Source organism: Ceratotherium simum, chromosome 32 (genome assembly GCF_057802395.1).
Source record: "Ceratotherium simum simum isolate JZ-2026a chromosome 32, ASM5780239v1, whole genome shotgun sequence".
Classification (NCBI taxonomy): domain Eukaryota; kingdom Metazoa; phylum Chordata; class Mammalia; order Perissodactyla; family Rhinocerotidae; genus Ceratotherium; species Ceratotherium simum.
The window spans coordinates 29,902,471-29,918,330 of NC_141931.1; the positions used below are offsets into that span (position 1 = coordinate 29,902,471).

The 15,860-nt window shown below is 36.8% G+C and overlaps 1 pseudogene; it reads left to right on the forward strand.

Moving 5' to 3' along the window:
• Nucleotides 1–8,041: 8,041 nt before the first annotated feature.
• Nucleotides 8,042–9,221, forward strand: LOC106801060 (germinal-center associated nuclear protein pseudogene; annotated as a pseudogene).
• Nucleotides 9,222–15,860: the final 6,639 nt, after the last annotated feature.

Genomic DNA, 15,860 nt, shown 5'->3' on the forward strand with positions numbered 1-15,860 from the left:
TTTTAAAGCTTTTCATCATAAATAATTTCCACTAACAAAATGTGAAAAAGTAATACAAAGAATCTCCATACACCCTTCACTCAGTTTTTCCAATATAACCAAAATGCAATTATAAAAATCAGAAAGTTAACATCAATAAAATGCTATCCACTAATCTACAGACCTTATCGGAATTTTGTCAATTGTCCAACTATTGTTCTTTCTTTTTGTTCCAGGAGATAATCCCAGACCCCTGTTCCTCTTAGTTGTCTTGTGTCTTGAGTCTCCTTCGTCTGGGAGAGCTTATGGGTCTTCACTTGTGTTTCAGGACGGCAGCATTTTGAAGCGTACTGGTCAGTATGTTTTAGAATGTTCCTCAGCTTAGGTTTGTATGATGTTTCTTTCTGATTAAATTCAGGGTAGGCATTTTTTACTAGAATACCGAAGAATTTGTGCCTTTCTCAGTGCATCATGTCAGGAGGTATATGGTGTTGATATGTCTCATTAATCGTTACTGGCATTAATTTTGATCACTTGGATAAAGTGCAATTTTAATTCCTCCCTTAGTCATTAAAAAGTATCTTGGGAGGTGACATTTTTAGAGTATGTAAATACTCCGTCTTTTTTGTGCTTTTGCCTACTAATTTTAGCATCTATCAATTCTTGCCTGCAAATTCGATTGTGGTGTTTGAAAATGGTGAGTTTCTATTTTCATTATTCCTTCTATATTTATATGTTGGAATTATACTGTAAGGAAAAGTTTTCCTTTCTCCCCCATTTATTTATTTATTTGATTATTTTTATTAGGAAAGACTCATGAATATTTGTTTTATTTTATGGCTCATAATTCATTACTGTCAATTATTTTGTATCTCAAATTGTCCTACATTCTCCTCACATTTATAAATATTTTGGTTTACATTTTTTATTACATACTCTTTAGCACAAGAATTTATACTTTTTTCAGTTTTTCCAATTTTATTGATCCAATAAAATTTTGCTAACAATGAAATAAAATTCTGCATATATTTATGTGATACAGTTTAACAATACCCATTGTTCTGTACCCACAAATAGATTTTCAAAACATTATAAAAAGTGTAGTGAATTACTAACATGTAGATAGTTCCTTTATTTCAATGGTCTTATTACCAGTTCCTTCTGTGTCTGTAAAAAATAATATTACCCATTCCTCCAAAAAAAAGGAATTAAAGCACCAGAATATTACACATAAAGCCCATTCAGTTCAGCATTAATTTTAATTAATCCTAATTATAAAATCAGCAGTATAGGAAAAATAAAATCTAGTTGTATAAAAATATATATATATCTTTCATGTGCATTTGTAACATTTATCAAGAGAAAACAGTCCCCAATATTCTTTTAATGTTTATTGCCTTAAACACTACTGTTTTGGCAATAATATTATGATCTCTGCTTTGTTTCTATTTTCATTTACTGGTAGGTAGCACATTTTTGCATTTTTCTACGCTGATGCAATTTTCCCCACAGTTGTTATATTCCTCTGGTCATTTTAATAAGAGGAAATGTACACATCCACACTTGTGTCACCATCTGACTGAGAGCTCCTTACGTTTGTTATGAAAAAATCTATCAGTTAATATATAGAGAATTTATGGCGGTGATGAGAACGAACCTGGAAAGGATATGGTTTGAGGTTTATAAAGTAAACTCAGCTAATGTCGGTCTTGACTAATAAATCAACATCTAATTCTCTGCCATCAAATACTAATTAATTCTTGCTTTCCTCTCTCATATTAATTTAGTGTCATTCCAAGTCTTTAGGGGAGAGTGCTTGCAGCTTTCAGCAGGAACACTCTCATGCCTTGCCAGGGATTTTTATTAACTGCAGTGAATGCAGTGATTTTGGACAACCAAATTTAGAAAAGAAAGATGAGTTTGGAAGACAGTTCTCCCCTTTGGCAAGTGTGGTATTTCAGGATCTCAATAAATCTTTTTGAATCTAATAGAACTGGAAGCAATTTTTTCACATCTTTTCTAATACTTAGTCTGGTAATCCAATTATAAGGATTCTTATATTCAAATATCCATATTAACAACCAACTTCGAAATATAAAATAAATGCAATAAATTAGTTCAGTAACACTAGTCATAATAAAATATTTCATGCTGATGACAAAGACTGTATTTGTATGTAATTTATATTCACACATGGCTAAAATATCCATTTAAACTTTTTAAAATTCTGGTAGCCAGCTGAATCTTCTGTGTATAATTATACGTATCTTTTTTGGATATTTTAAGTTTTTCTGAGTTTATTGATTTGAAAGACTGTCTATACTCTATGATAGAATCTTTTTTAACAATATGATATAGTGAGGAAGTAAATAGAAAGTCAGAGTGCTATAGAGCTTGAACAGCTGATAACTATTATGTGAACTCAAACACGTTAGCCATTCATCATACTCTGTTACATATAAAATGGGAAAACAGATACTCTCCTCCTACTTTCTTCTCTGTCTGTTATAGAAGAGAATAAACTAAATGTTATAAAGGATGGAACCATTACCCACGTGTGGTAAATTCTGCCTCAGATGTCTGCATGCTTCTGTAGTAATGCAATCTCTCTGAGTCCATGACCAAAGCCATATGTAACTTAAGGCTCAGAGCTGGAGTGGATGGGAGCAAGGCAAAGAAGGATTACTTCCATGGAGAGGCATAGCTTTCCCAATAACTTGGGTCAGAAACCGGACAGCTCTGGGGTGTTGTGTCTTTCCAAACTAATGCTAGCTTTTTTCTGTATAGGTTTTTCATTCCTTATTGAGCTTTTTCAATCAGTTAAAAATTTTAGGAATGCACAGAAGTTTTTAGGCATCAGGACATGCTTGAAAAGGACCGCTTGTCAAGATCTGAGGTGAACTCAGGAGCTCCTAAGTCCTGCTGTTCAAGTGGGGAGTGAATCAGAGGGTCCTGCAGTCATCCTGTGCCCTGGGGTCCAGGCACTTAGCCTTAGATGCCCAACCTGCCTAAGCTGATTCAGCTATTCAGCTCAAACTCAGGACCCATGTGGTCCTTAAGATGGTAAACCAGGGTGGGGAAAAGGACTTGAAATAATGCTATATAAACTATGTGATGAAAGTAATACAGTTGTTTGGGGAAACTATATTATTTTAATACCACCAAGGTAACATTTATCATACTATAAGAAATAAAGCAGCTTCCAAATATGTTAAAAATATGAACAGGGGAGAAAGGCACCTACACGCACCTACTCAGCAAATTGGGCTCAGTGTGTGTAAAGTTCAAAGATAAACAGTTGTAAAAGCTGTTGGTCAAGGGTCACCATGCCTATTTTTTTTTTTTTATAATTTTTATTTATTTTCCCCCAAAGCCCCAGTAGGTAGTTGTACATCATAGTTTCACATCCTTCTAGTTGCTGTGTGTGGGACGCGGCCTCAGCATGGCCGGAGAAGCGGTGCGTCGGTGCGCGCCCGGGATCTGAACCCGGGCCGCCAGCAGCGGAGTGCGCGCACTTAACCGCTAAGCCACGGGGCCGGCCCCACCATGCCTATTAAATGACAAGCTGCTAAAGGTTACTATAGGGCATACACTTTGCTGGAAACTGTTCATTTAAAAACTAGATGCTCCAATAAATCACTTCTGTTAGGAACCTTGAGAAAGGCTGGGAAAACGCATAAAGCACAGATCAATCTTTCCTTTAGGTTTTAGTTTAGATTGCTGGACATGAAAATATGTGAAAATATTTCACCTTTTAGCTTGTATTTTATGAGTGAAGTAGAACTTAAGAGTTCCCCAGATGTTATACAGAACTATATAAATTGGGTGCATGTCATTATTTCTAAATACCCATAGAATTTTGTACCTAGTCAGCAACATTTTTATGTTTCTTGGGAATTCCTATAACTATACAATTATATATCAAAACAATTTTCCTCGTTTCTTAAGAGAATTCTCTTCAAATTTATTAAGAAAGTGTTAATATTTCTAGCACTGGTTATATTAAAAACAGACACTCCTGGAGGAAATTTTAGCTCAAAAGGTCTCATTCTCATGACTTTAAACTGCATTTAAGAAGAAACATAAAAGATACATTGTTAAAATTTCTAGTACATTTTTGATCTCTTTACAGCACATAGCACTATCTTGTTATAGAGTTAAGTGTATTCTTGTTATATCTTCTTCAAGGGTGTAAGGGGCTCGTAGTTTCCTTGTTTTGTTATCTTTCTATCCCCTCTACAGCAGCATTTCACAAAGTATGTTCCTTGATGTTAACGGTTTTAGGAGGAATGAAGAGTCTCTATTCATATAAGCATAGGCAATCTGGGTTAATAAAATTTAAACAATTTTTAAAATTTAATATCCTATAACTCTTAAAGATTTGGATAAGTTCTGATTCAAACCCTAGATATGTTTGATTGCCTACTAAAGTATTTTGCCATTGCCACAATAAAGACACAGAATATTTCCTCCACTCCACAAAGACCCTTTGTGCTCTGAGCCATCATTCCCATCCTCCACCCGAAAAGCAGGTGATCATTGCTTCGCTTTCTGTAAATACAAAATAGTTTTGCCAATTTTAGAATGTTATACTAATGGAATTATATCCTCTTTGGTATCTGTCTTCCTTCACTCATTAAAGTGTTTTTGATGTACATGTTATTAATAAAAATAAGACATTCCCTTTTATTGTCCAGTACTATTCTATTGGGTAAATAGAGCACAATTTGTTGATCCATTCTGTTAGTGGGCATTTGGGTTGGTTTCAGTTTAGGCTGTTAAGTATAAAGCTACTATGTACAAGTCTTCTTTGACATGTTTTTGTTTCTTTTTGGTAAATACCAAGGGGTAGAATTGTTGAGTCACTTGTTAAATATATGTTTAACTTTTGAGAAACTTCCAAATCATTTTCCATTAGTACCAGCAACATGTGAGATTTCCTGTGCCACATCCTCATTAGCACTTAGTGTTACTTGTCTTTTTAATTTTAGCCATTCTATCATGTGTGAATATTTTATTACAGAAATTCTATTTTTCAGTTATAGAATTGCCATTTAAAATGGAAATAAAAATTTTATTGTTTTTACTTCTCTTTTAATACTTATTATTTCTCATTCATTGAAAACATGTTTTTATTAATGTGTTAAATATGTATAAAGGCTGCTTTAAAATTTTTGTCTGTTAGTTGAGACATCTGGTTCATCTCAGGATCAGACTTTATTTTCTTTTCTTCTAGGAATGTGTTCTATTTTCCTGATTCTTCTTATGTCTATTAACCCTGGATTATATCCTAGGTATTATGAACATTACCTTAAGGAGATTCTGGATTCCGTTAGATTTCTCTGATGAATACTGTTTCATATACTTTAGCATATAGTTTTCTTGGCTGAGTTTGAGCTGCAAAGTCTATTCCTAAAGAGACAGTTCAGGTCTTAGCTCAGATCTTTTGTCTTTAGCTAAGATGTTTTCAGGCCATCCTATACATGTGGTTTCAGGGGTCAGTCAGAAATGTGGGTGGAAATATTTGGGTAATCCCCTTCTCTAGCTCTTTCTCTTATGAGATGCTCCCTATCTCTTCAGCATTCAATGTTTCCCCTCACATTTCAGGTGTCCCTGGACAGGAAGACTGTGGGTGTTCTCCATGTTTGCTGCCCCACTGCCCCTGGGGGTGCCATAGAGACTGTACTTTGCCCAAGGTTAAAAGCAAAAGAACCTTTACAGCTGTAGGGGAGCAGAATTTGGCACCTCAACTTGGGTGTCTTTGGCATGAGGATTATTTTGGGCTGATTATTTTTAAGACACTACAGACTTGGGAGAAACTCTGAAAACCAAATAGAAGTTACCCTTTGTAAGAGATGTTTACATTTGTGAGCGAAATCTCCATCTGTAAAGGTGTCTCCCTCTCTGTACCAGGAAGAGGAGGATGACCTTATCTCTAGAAACCTTATCAACATGAATTAAATCCGCATAATAACCTTACTCTCATTTACTGTGCTTTTTCTGGTACTCTCCCATAACTGACTCCCTCTACCCCCAACATCCTCCTTTGTCTTTAGCCGAAGGTGGTATTTAAGGTGGCAGCTTTGGCCATTCTGGCTGAGTTACTCAGTTTTCCTGGGTGTCTCCCATGCATACATGTTATAAAGCTTTGTTTAATTTTCTCCTGTTACTCTGTCTCATTTCAATTAAATTCTTAGACCAGTGAGAAGGACCTAGAGGGTAGAGGAATTGTCTTCCTGCCTTAGGTAGCTCCCAGTCTCCAGTCCTTTCAGAAAGTGTGTGTTACTCACCAGAGTCTTTCTGCTGCTGGTCACTCTTGGGTATCTTCAAGTAACTGTTTGTATATCACGTCCAAGGTTTTCAGTTGCGTTTTGCAGGGGGTTATCTGGTAGGGACTTATTTTGTCATATTTACAAGCAAACATTCATCCATGTTTTATCTTATATTTTCACACACGTGGCATCGTTTAATGAACAGATTTTCTTAATTTGAATAGAGAACAATGTATCAATTTTTTACTTTGTGATTATTGCTTATTGTGCTCTACTTACCTAATCCAGGGAATTGAGATTTCCTTCCATATTTCCTATACTTTCCTCTAAAAGATTCAGTGTTTTCACTTTCTCATTTAGAAGTACAATTAACCAGAAATGATTTTTATATGTAGTGTGGGTTGTTGAACAGAATTTTTTACCAGTGAAAATATTTTGATATTCATTTGAATTTTTTTTATTTTAATATAGTTAAGTAGGGGCCGGCCCCGTGGCATAGCAGTTAAGTGTGCGTACTCCGCTGCTGGCGGCCGGGGTGCAGATCCCGGGCGCGCGCACTAGTGCACCGCTTGTCAAGCTGTGCTGTGGTGGCGTCCCACATAAAGTGGAGGAAGATGGGCACGGATGTTAGCCCAGCGCCAGTCTTCCTCAGCAAAAAGGAGGAGGATTGGCATGGATGTTAGCTCAGGGCTGATCTTCCCCACAAAAAAGAAAAAAAAAAAAGTTAAGTAGTTACAGTTCAATGTAGCTACGTACCTACAGAGAAAAAAATTCTAAATAAATGCTAGCCATACACCTATAATTTTAAAATTTCATTTATAATTAGAACTAACTCAGATATCTTCACATTAGAAACAAGAATCAAAAATCAGTTGTCACCAATTAATCGGTCTCTAAGTGCAAGTACACTACGTTGGACTATTAAAATGACATTGACAAAAATGTTTTGATCATATTAACTTTTCTCAAGCAACTAAATTAAGTTTCTTAAGTCAAGCATGTAATTAGAATTCCTTCCTCTCTGATATATATACTTTACACATTAAGTATGCTTGAAATAGTTTCTATTTAACGAATTAAAATAGAAGAGTAATCTTTGGTCCCACCTCTTTATGAATGAAGCTCTAAGCATTTAAAAATTTAGCAACCTTTGTAGACATATTCACTCACTGTATCTTAAAATAAATAAAATTATATTAAGTCCACAAGCCTAAGATATATTTTTAAAACATGCTATAGACTGTATTGTCACTTTAATTACCTTTTTAGATATCTTTTTCTGTGTACAACAGAAAAAGGTGAAAAGAAACAAGTGAAAATAAATAGCTGAGAAATAGAACTAATGATCAGAAAGTTACAAAGACAGTAATCATAGACGTGTTACAAAGAATAAACAAAAACACGATTTCCCAGGTAAAATTTAAACAATATTCATCACTATTTCTATAAAAATCTTAGGTTTGTAAAATATTATTTTCCATAACACTTTACATGTACATGATATGCACAGTGATATTCTTGGCACCACCTGTATTTAACTTGAAGCTTTCTATAAGTAGATTTCCTGTCTTACTCATCCCTCTACGTGAGGACTCCACAGGGTCAGCCTTCTCTTTTTGGACAAAACAGTCCATTATCTGGGAAAAGCTCAGGATTTTCGCAGTGTCCAGCATTCCAGCCTCTTCGGGAGTAGGTCATTGTTTGGCACAGACATTCTCGCACCCAGCCCGGGGATGGTCTGATGTACAGGAGCCGGTTTCGGGTAAGCTGACTTCGGATGATTACCGCTAATGAGATCCCTGATTTCATTAACGATTTACAGCGCACGCCTCGGGGTCTGCGGGTGGCACAGCGGCTGGTCTCCCTTTGCCCCTGTGCCCTTGACCTTTGCCCCCAGACCTTCAGTCAGTACATGCAGGACCCGGCGCCTAGTGGAGCTGTCGAGCGGCGTGCTGCACTTCCTGGCCCCCGCGGTGTCCTCCAACAGCTCTGCAGCCTCTCCTGGCCCCTCCCCAAGTTTGCCCAGGTGGGGACAGACGGCCGCTTCCTGCCCTTCCCTGGAACCCCGGAGCACCTGGCCTGGCCGAAGACAGCTGTGTTCAGCATCCAGCTTCTGCAGATGGGGCCTCTGCCCTCGGGACTCCGTGGTCGTTCATCGTGCATCCCAGATTCCCAGCGCTCCCCAGATGCAGCGTGCCCTCCAGTCCCGGGTGGAGAACGTGCTCCACAGAACACACCACAGGTGGAGAGCAAGAGGCCCTCCCCCGGCCGGGAGCAGGGCCCTTGGTTGCCCAGATCCGGTGGGACGACGTCATTGTCTGTGCATCAACCACAGGCTGAGGCACTGGATGCCCCCCGGGCTGCCCGTCATGTCAGAGACACCAAGTGAAGATGGTCAGATACGTGTATTTAAAAAAAAAAAAAATTGAAAACATATGATGTTCCTTTGTCGTGAGAGCAAGCCAGAATGCCGACATGGAAGGAATTATAGCTGACTCAGGAGAATTTGGGGATAAAGTCTTCATCCTTCTGCAAACAGTGTTCCCACTCTATTTCATCACGGGCACCGTAGGGAAGAGGAGTGTGGAGGGAGACAGAGCAGAGGATTCCCTGCCCAGTGTCCGTCCAGCAGTCTGCTGCTGGAGAAAAAGGAGAGCCAGAGGTTTGAAGATGAACTTCAGCAATGGTTGTCTGAAGACTCAAGAGCATTTACAGATTCAACGTCCATTCCCCTCTACCTTCCTGAGACTCGGGTGTCTGCCTCAGACCATAGAACCTGTGATGAAGACATCTGCAACCAACAGCCCTCAGAATGAAAGGTCAGGGGAGCAGCCACAACTGTCAGAGGCAGCAGGCGCATCTCTGACCAAACCCGAAGCACCTGGAAAGGCTGACCCCTTAAGTTCAAGGGAAGAAGAAGTTGCCTCTGAGCTCCATCTCTCTAATCTGCTGGAGGTGGTAGACATTTGAGCTCCCTGACCTGAGAGAAGGAGGGTCTCACCGGAAGATTTTCTGCATTTACTAAAAATAATATTATTCTCAGCGCTTGATGAACTGTTGGAAATGTGCTTATTAATCATGCAAATAAACCATCTGAATGTCAAAAAAAAAAAAAAGACGGACATTTTATAACAATAAAGGGGTCAACTCTTCAAGAAGACATAACAGTCCATAATGTATATGCATCTACCAACAGAGCATCAAAATATGTGAACGAAAAAACTGACAGAACTGTAAGGAGAAATAGATAAACCCGCTATTATAGTTGGATATTTCAACACACTGCTGTCAGTAATTGACAGATAAAGCAGACACAAAATTGGTAGTATAGTGGAACAGCACCATCAATCAACTGGATTTCATCAACAACAACAGATTGCACATATTTTCTGAGTTCACATGGAATGTTCATAAAGATAGACAATATTCTGTGGCATAAAACATACCTTAACAAATATAAAATAATAGAAATCACACAAAGTAGGCTCTCATAACACAATTGTATTAAGCTAGAAGTTAATGTCCGAAAGATGGCTGGAAAACTTAAGATGCCATGGATCAAACAACACACTTCTAAATAATACATGGGTCAGAGAAGAAGTCTCAAGAGAAATTAAAAATATTTCAAACTAAGTAAGTAAAATAACATTTTCCAATTTCAAATTGAAATTTGAATTTGAAATTAAAACATCAAAATTTGTGGGATGCAGCAAAGTGATACCATAGAAGGAAACTTATAGCATTGGATGTATTTATCAGAAAGAAGATAGAGATAAAATCAGTAAGCTAAGCTTCCACTGTATGAAACTAGAGAAAGAAGAGGAATACAATCTAAAGAGTGTAGAAGAGAAGAAATAAAAATTAGAGCAGAAATGAATGAAATTGAAAACAGGAAAAATTATAGAAAATCAATGTAATTGAAACCTAGTTCTTTGAAAGGATCAGTGAAATGGTCATCCTCTAATCAGGCTAAACAAGAAAAAAAGAGAGAAGATAAAAGTTACTAATATGAGAAATTAAATCAGGGCCATCACTAATGATCCCACAGACATTAAAAGAATAGAAAAGGAATATTATGAACAAGTCTATGACATAAAGTTTGATAAATGAAATGTATCAATTACTTGAAAGATACAATCTAACTAATTTCCCACAAAGAGATGTAGGTCATCTGCATAGGACAATATCTCTTAAAGAAATTGAATCAATAAGAACTTTATAATGAGCATCGGGTCTAGATAGTTTCATTGGTGAATTCCACCAAATATGTGAAGGAAAAATAATAGTATTTCTCAACAATCTCAGAAAATAGAACGTAGAAGCAAAATCCTCAATGTAACATTAACAATTTGAATCCAACAATGTATAAGAGAATTATATACTACAACCAAGTGGGCTTTATTTCCTGTGTGAAAGAGTGGTTCAAAATGTGAAAATCAATTAAAGTAATCTATCATATCAACAGGCTAAAGAAGAAAAAAATCATATGATCCTATCAATTGATGCAGAAAAAGCATTTGATAAAATCCAACACTTAATTCATCATAAAAATTATCTGAAAACTAGAATTATCTTAATTTTTTTTTTTTTTGGTGAGGAAGATTAGCCCTGAGCAAACATCTGTTGCCAATCTTCCTTTTTTGCTTCAGAAAGACAGTCCGTGAGCTAACATCTGTGTCAATCTTCCTCCACTTTGTATATGGGACACTGCCACAGCTAGGCTTGATGAGCAGTGTGCAGGTCAGCTCCTGGGATCTGAACCTGTGAATCCTGGGCCGCTGAAGCGGAGTGCGCGAACTTAACCACTACACCACAGGGCTGGCCTTGGAACTTTCTCAATTTGATAAAGAATATCTGCAAAAAATCTGCAGCTTACATCATACATAATTGTGAGAAACAGGAAGCTTTCTGCCTAAGATCAAGGACAAAGCAAAGACGTCGCATCTCATCACTACTATTCAACGTCATATTTGAAGTCTTAGATGGTGCAATAAAAGTAAACAAGTAAAGGAAATAAAGATGTACAGGTAGGATTGAAGAACATGATTGTCTATGTTAAAAATAATTTAACAAATCAACCAAAAAACTCATAGAAATAAGTGATTATAGCTTAGGTTCAGATTATAGATTATAGTTTCAGGATATAAGGTTAATATACAAAAGTCAATTTCTTCCCCATATACCAGCCATGAACAATTGGAACTTGAAATTACAAACACAAACACAATACCATTTACATTAGCACCGAAAAAAGGGATGTACTTAGAAATAAACCTAACAAAATATGTGCAAGGTTTATATGAGGAAAACTATAAAACTCTGATGAAAAAAAAAATCAAAGAAGAACTAAATAAATGGAGAGATATTCCATGTCCATTGGTGGAAAGACTCAAGACTGTCAAGATGTTGGCTATTCCCAACTTAATCTATAGATTCACCGCAATCCCAACAAAACCCTGGCAATTTATTTTGCAGATATTAACAAACTGATTCTAAATTTTATATGGAGAAGAAAAAAGACACAGAAAAGACAACAAAATATTGAGGGAGAAGAACAAAGTTCGAGACTGACATTACTCCACTTTAAGATTTACTGTAAAGCTGCAGTGATGAAGATGCTGTGGTAATGGCAAAGCAATAGATAAGTAGATCAATGGAGCCCAGTAGAATAGAGAGCCCAGAAACAGACCCACACAAATAGAGTCAACTGGTCTTTGACAAAGAGCAAGGGCACCCGATGGAGAAAAGATGGTCTTTTCAACAAATGCTGCTGGAAAAACTGGACACCCACAATCAAACAAGTGAATTGAAACACAAACTTACACCTTTCACAAAAATTTACTTAAAAGGATCATAGATCTAAATGTAAAATACAAAATTATACAAATTGCAGGAGATAACATTGAAGAAAATCTAGGTGACTTTGGATCTGGCGATGACTTTTTATATATAACACCAAAAGCATGATTCATTAAAGAAAACATTAATATGTTAGATTACATTAAAATTTGGAACTTCTGCTCTGTGACAGATACTGTTAAGTGGATGAAAAGACAAGCCACAGACTGGGAGAAAATATTTGTAAAACATATGTCTGATAAAGGACTTCTATTCAAGATATATAAAGAAATCTTGAAACTCAATAATAACAAAACACACATCCCAATTAAAAAATGGGAAAAGATCTGTACAGGTGCCTCATCAAAGAACGTATACAGATGGCAGATAAGCATATGAAGAAATGCTCAACATCGTATATATTAAGGGAATTGCAAATTGAAACAGCAATGGATACCATTACACATCTATTAGAATGACCAAAATCTAAAACACCAACACTACCAAATGCTGGGGAGGATGTGGAGCAAAAAGAACTCTTACTCATTGCCGATGGGAATACAAAAGAGTACAGCCACTCTGGAAGATAGTGTGACAGTTTCTAACAAAACTAAATGTATTCTGGGGCCAGCCCGGTGGCATAGTGGTTAAGTTGGCGCACTCCGCTTCGGCAGCCTGGGGTTTGCAGGTTTGGATTCTGGCACGCACCAATGCACCGCTTGTCAAGCCATGCTGTGGTGGTGTCCAATATAAAGTAGAGAAAGATGGGCAAAGATGTTAGCCCAGGGCTAATCTTCCTCCCCACCAAAAAAAAAAACAAAAAAACTAAGTATATTCTTACATATGTTCCAGTGATTGTGCTCCTTGATATTTACCCAAATAAGCTGAAAACTTACATCCATACAAAAATCTGCTCGTGAATATGTATAGCATCTTTATCCAAATTGTTAAAAATTAGAAACAACCAATATATCCTTCAGTAGGTGTATTGGTAAATAAATTGCAGTACGTCCATACAATGAAGTATTATTCAGTGATAAAAAGAAACAAACCATCAATCATGAAAAGACAGGGAACAAACTTAAATGCTTATTACTACTAAGAGAAAGAAAATTTGAAAAGGCTAATACAATATGATTTCCACTACATGGAATTCTGGAAATGTACAAACTATAGTGACAATAAAATATCAGTGATTTTCAAGGGTTTATGGGGAGGGAGGGGAAGCAAAAATTTTAGTCTGATAGCTTCTATTGTTGCTGATGAGAGGACACATTCAAGCTCTTGTTGTCTTTTTTCAGGTATTTTTTGTTTTGTCCCCTCTTTTTATGATTATTCTTTTTTTGGTGAGGAAGATTAACCCTGAGCTAACATAGGTTGCCAATCCTCCTCTTTTTGCTGAGGAAGATTGGCTCTGGGCTAACATCTGTGCTCATCTTCCTCTACTTTATATGGGACGCCACCACAGCATGGCTTGACAAGCGGTGCACTGGTGCATGCCCAAGACCCGAACCTACGAACCCCGGGCTGCTGATGTGGAGCGGGCGCACTTAACCGCTAGGCCACCGGGTCGGTCCCTTGATTATTCTTAACATCTTCTCTTTGTCTTTGGGGTTTAATGTTCCTATGTAATATGACTAGTTTTTATTTTTTCTGTAGTTATGTCATTTGGAATTCAGATATCCTGAATGTGAGTATTCACACTTACTAGAGTTTCCAGAAATTTCTCAACCATTCTTTCTCTGAATTCTCTCCTCCAGTCATTCTCATCTCCCTTTCAAAAGCTCCAATTTGAAAGTTATATTTCTTCCTTTATTGTCTGTTTCTCTTAACTTGTCTTTCACATTTTCAACCTTTTGTCTCTTTTCTGCCATCTTGAAAAAAATTTTCAGATATACGTTGTATTTCTTTACTTCTTTCTTCATCTAGGTATAAACTGTTGTTATGTGTATTGACTTTCCATTTTTAGTTTTCAAGTCTTGATTTCAAGTTGGTTATTTTTTATAAATGTTTCATCATTTTGATATCCTTTTGCTCTTTAATCTTATTTTTAATAACCTCTTTAGTTCGCTTTCTTGTGTGTCTTGTGATTTTCTTTTTAACTCTAATGTTACCTTTCTTACATTTTCTTACCTGAGAATATTCTTCAGAGTAGGTTGAATGCCATTCCTCTAAAAGGGTTTGCATTTTCTTTTATGTGTGTTGTAAATCTTGGACAATAAATTAATTTCTCTTTTAGAGGTGTTTTATTTTCCATATAGATAGTGTAAATTCAGCTGTAACTGCATATGTGTGTTGGCTTTTCTTAGGAATTATAAGAGGAGAGTTTATTTTTTTTCCAACCCGGGCCAAGGCCCTTTCCTATTTTATTCTATAGGGCAGGTGTATCTCCAGCACACCATAACACTGGTGTAGACTTCTGGGGTCCTATTAGACTCTCCTTTTTATCTTCAGTTTTTAAATCAAGATTCATGTTTACCAGGGTTTATCAGACATCTAAGAGTGAAATCCAGATTCAATGTTCTGCTTTTCTCTTGGATTCTCATTTTTACATTTGTTTTCAGTGTTTCAGAATGCCTCACTTTCTTGACAACTGACTTTGCAATCAGTATGTGTGTGTGAGTGTGTGTGAGTGTGTGTGTGTGTGTGAGTGTGCATCTGTTTAAATTTTCTTCCAGGATTTTTAGATTTTCAGTGGAACCATTTTTGTTTAAGATATCTGAAAGCTATCCTTTCTCCTCTACTTTTTTTTTTTTTTGTAGCATTCTTCCTTCTTTTCCTGAGCTCTCTATCCAAACTGATCTGTCCATCTAGGCATGGATCAACGTTTCAGATTATTTCCTTTTGCCCTCCATCAAAATAACTCCTCCTAGCATTTCAAGATAAGACAAACTAATCTATACAATGAAATAGTAAAGATTGTTCTCATATAAAGATAAGTGACGAGGATCAAAATCCGTAGGTTCAGTCATGTGCTTTTGGCAGAGCCCTTTCATCTCCACAGGGCTCTCCCCCGCCTTTTTTTTCTATAAAACTAGGGTATGAGGGGGCCAGCCCGGTGGCATAGTGGTTAAGTTCGTCCGCTCTGCTTCGGCGGCCTGGGGTTGACAGGTTCAGATCCTGGACGCAGACCTATGTACTGCTCATCAAGCCATACTGGCGGCGTCCCACATAGAACAACTAGAAGGAGGTACAACTATGACATACAACTATCTACTGGAACTTTGAGGAGAAAATAGAGGAAAAAAAAGGGAGGAAAATTGGCAACAGATGTTAGCTCAGGGCCAATCTTCCTCAAAAAAAAAATATATATGTATATATATAAAAAGAAGAGCCTTGCATGCCCTATCAAGGGCTCGAATTTAAAACCAGAAAACAACAGCTAAAAAAACCTAGCATATGAGGATCACATGAGATAATATGTGTGAAATTGCTTCATTATATACCATTCACCCTACAAATACAAGCTGTTATATTTTTTCAACTAAAGATCTTGTAGGACCTAAAATGATATGAACGAAAGCCATAAATAATAGGGACAATGTTAAAGAGTTAAGTGAACTTGTGAGAAAAGACTTTTTGTGTTTTTTTAGATCACTGGGCTTTTACTGCCTCTCTGAGTCAACTCTTTAGAATCTATATTCTTTATTCTGCCTGTTCAAACATGTGGGGAGAAGATCTTTTATGCTGTAAATTCATCTGTTCTCATAAATATTTGTAAAAGGCAGCAAAAGAAATCTCCTTTGTAATGTAGCTTCCTCGTCATCAACA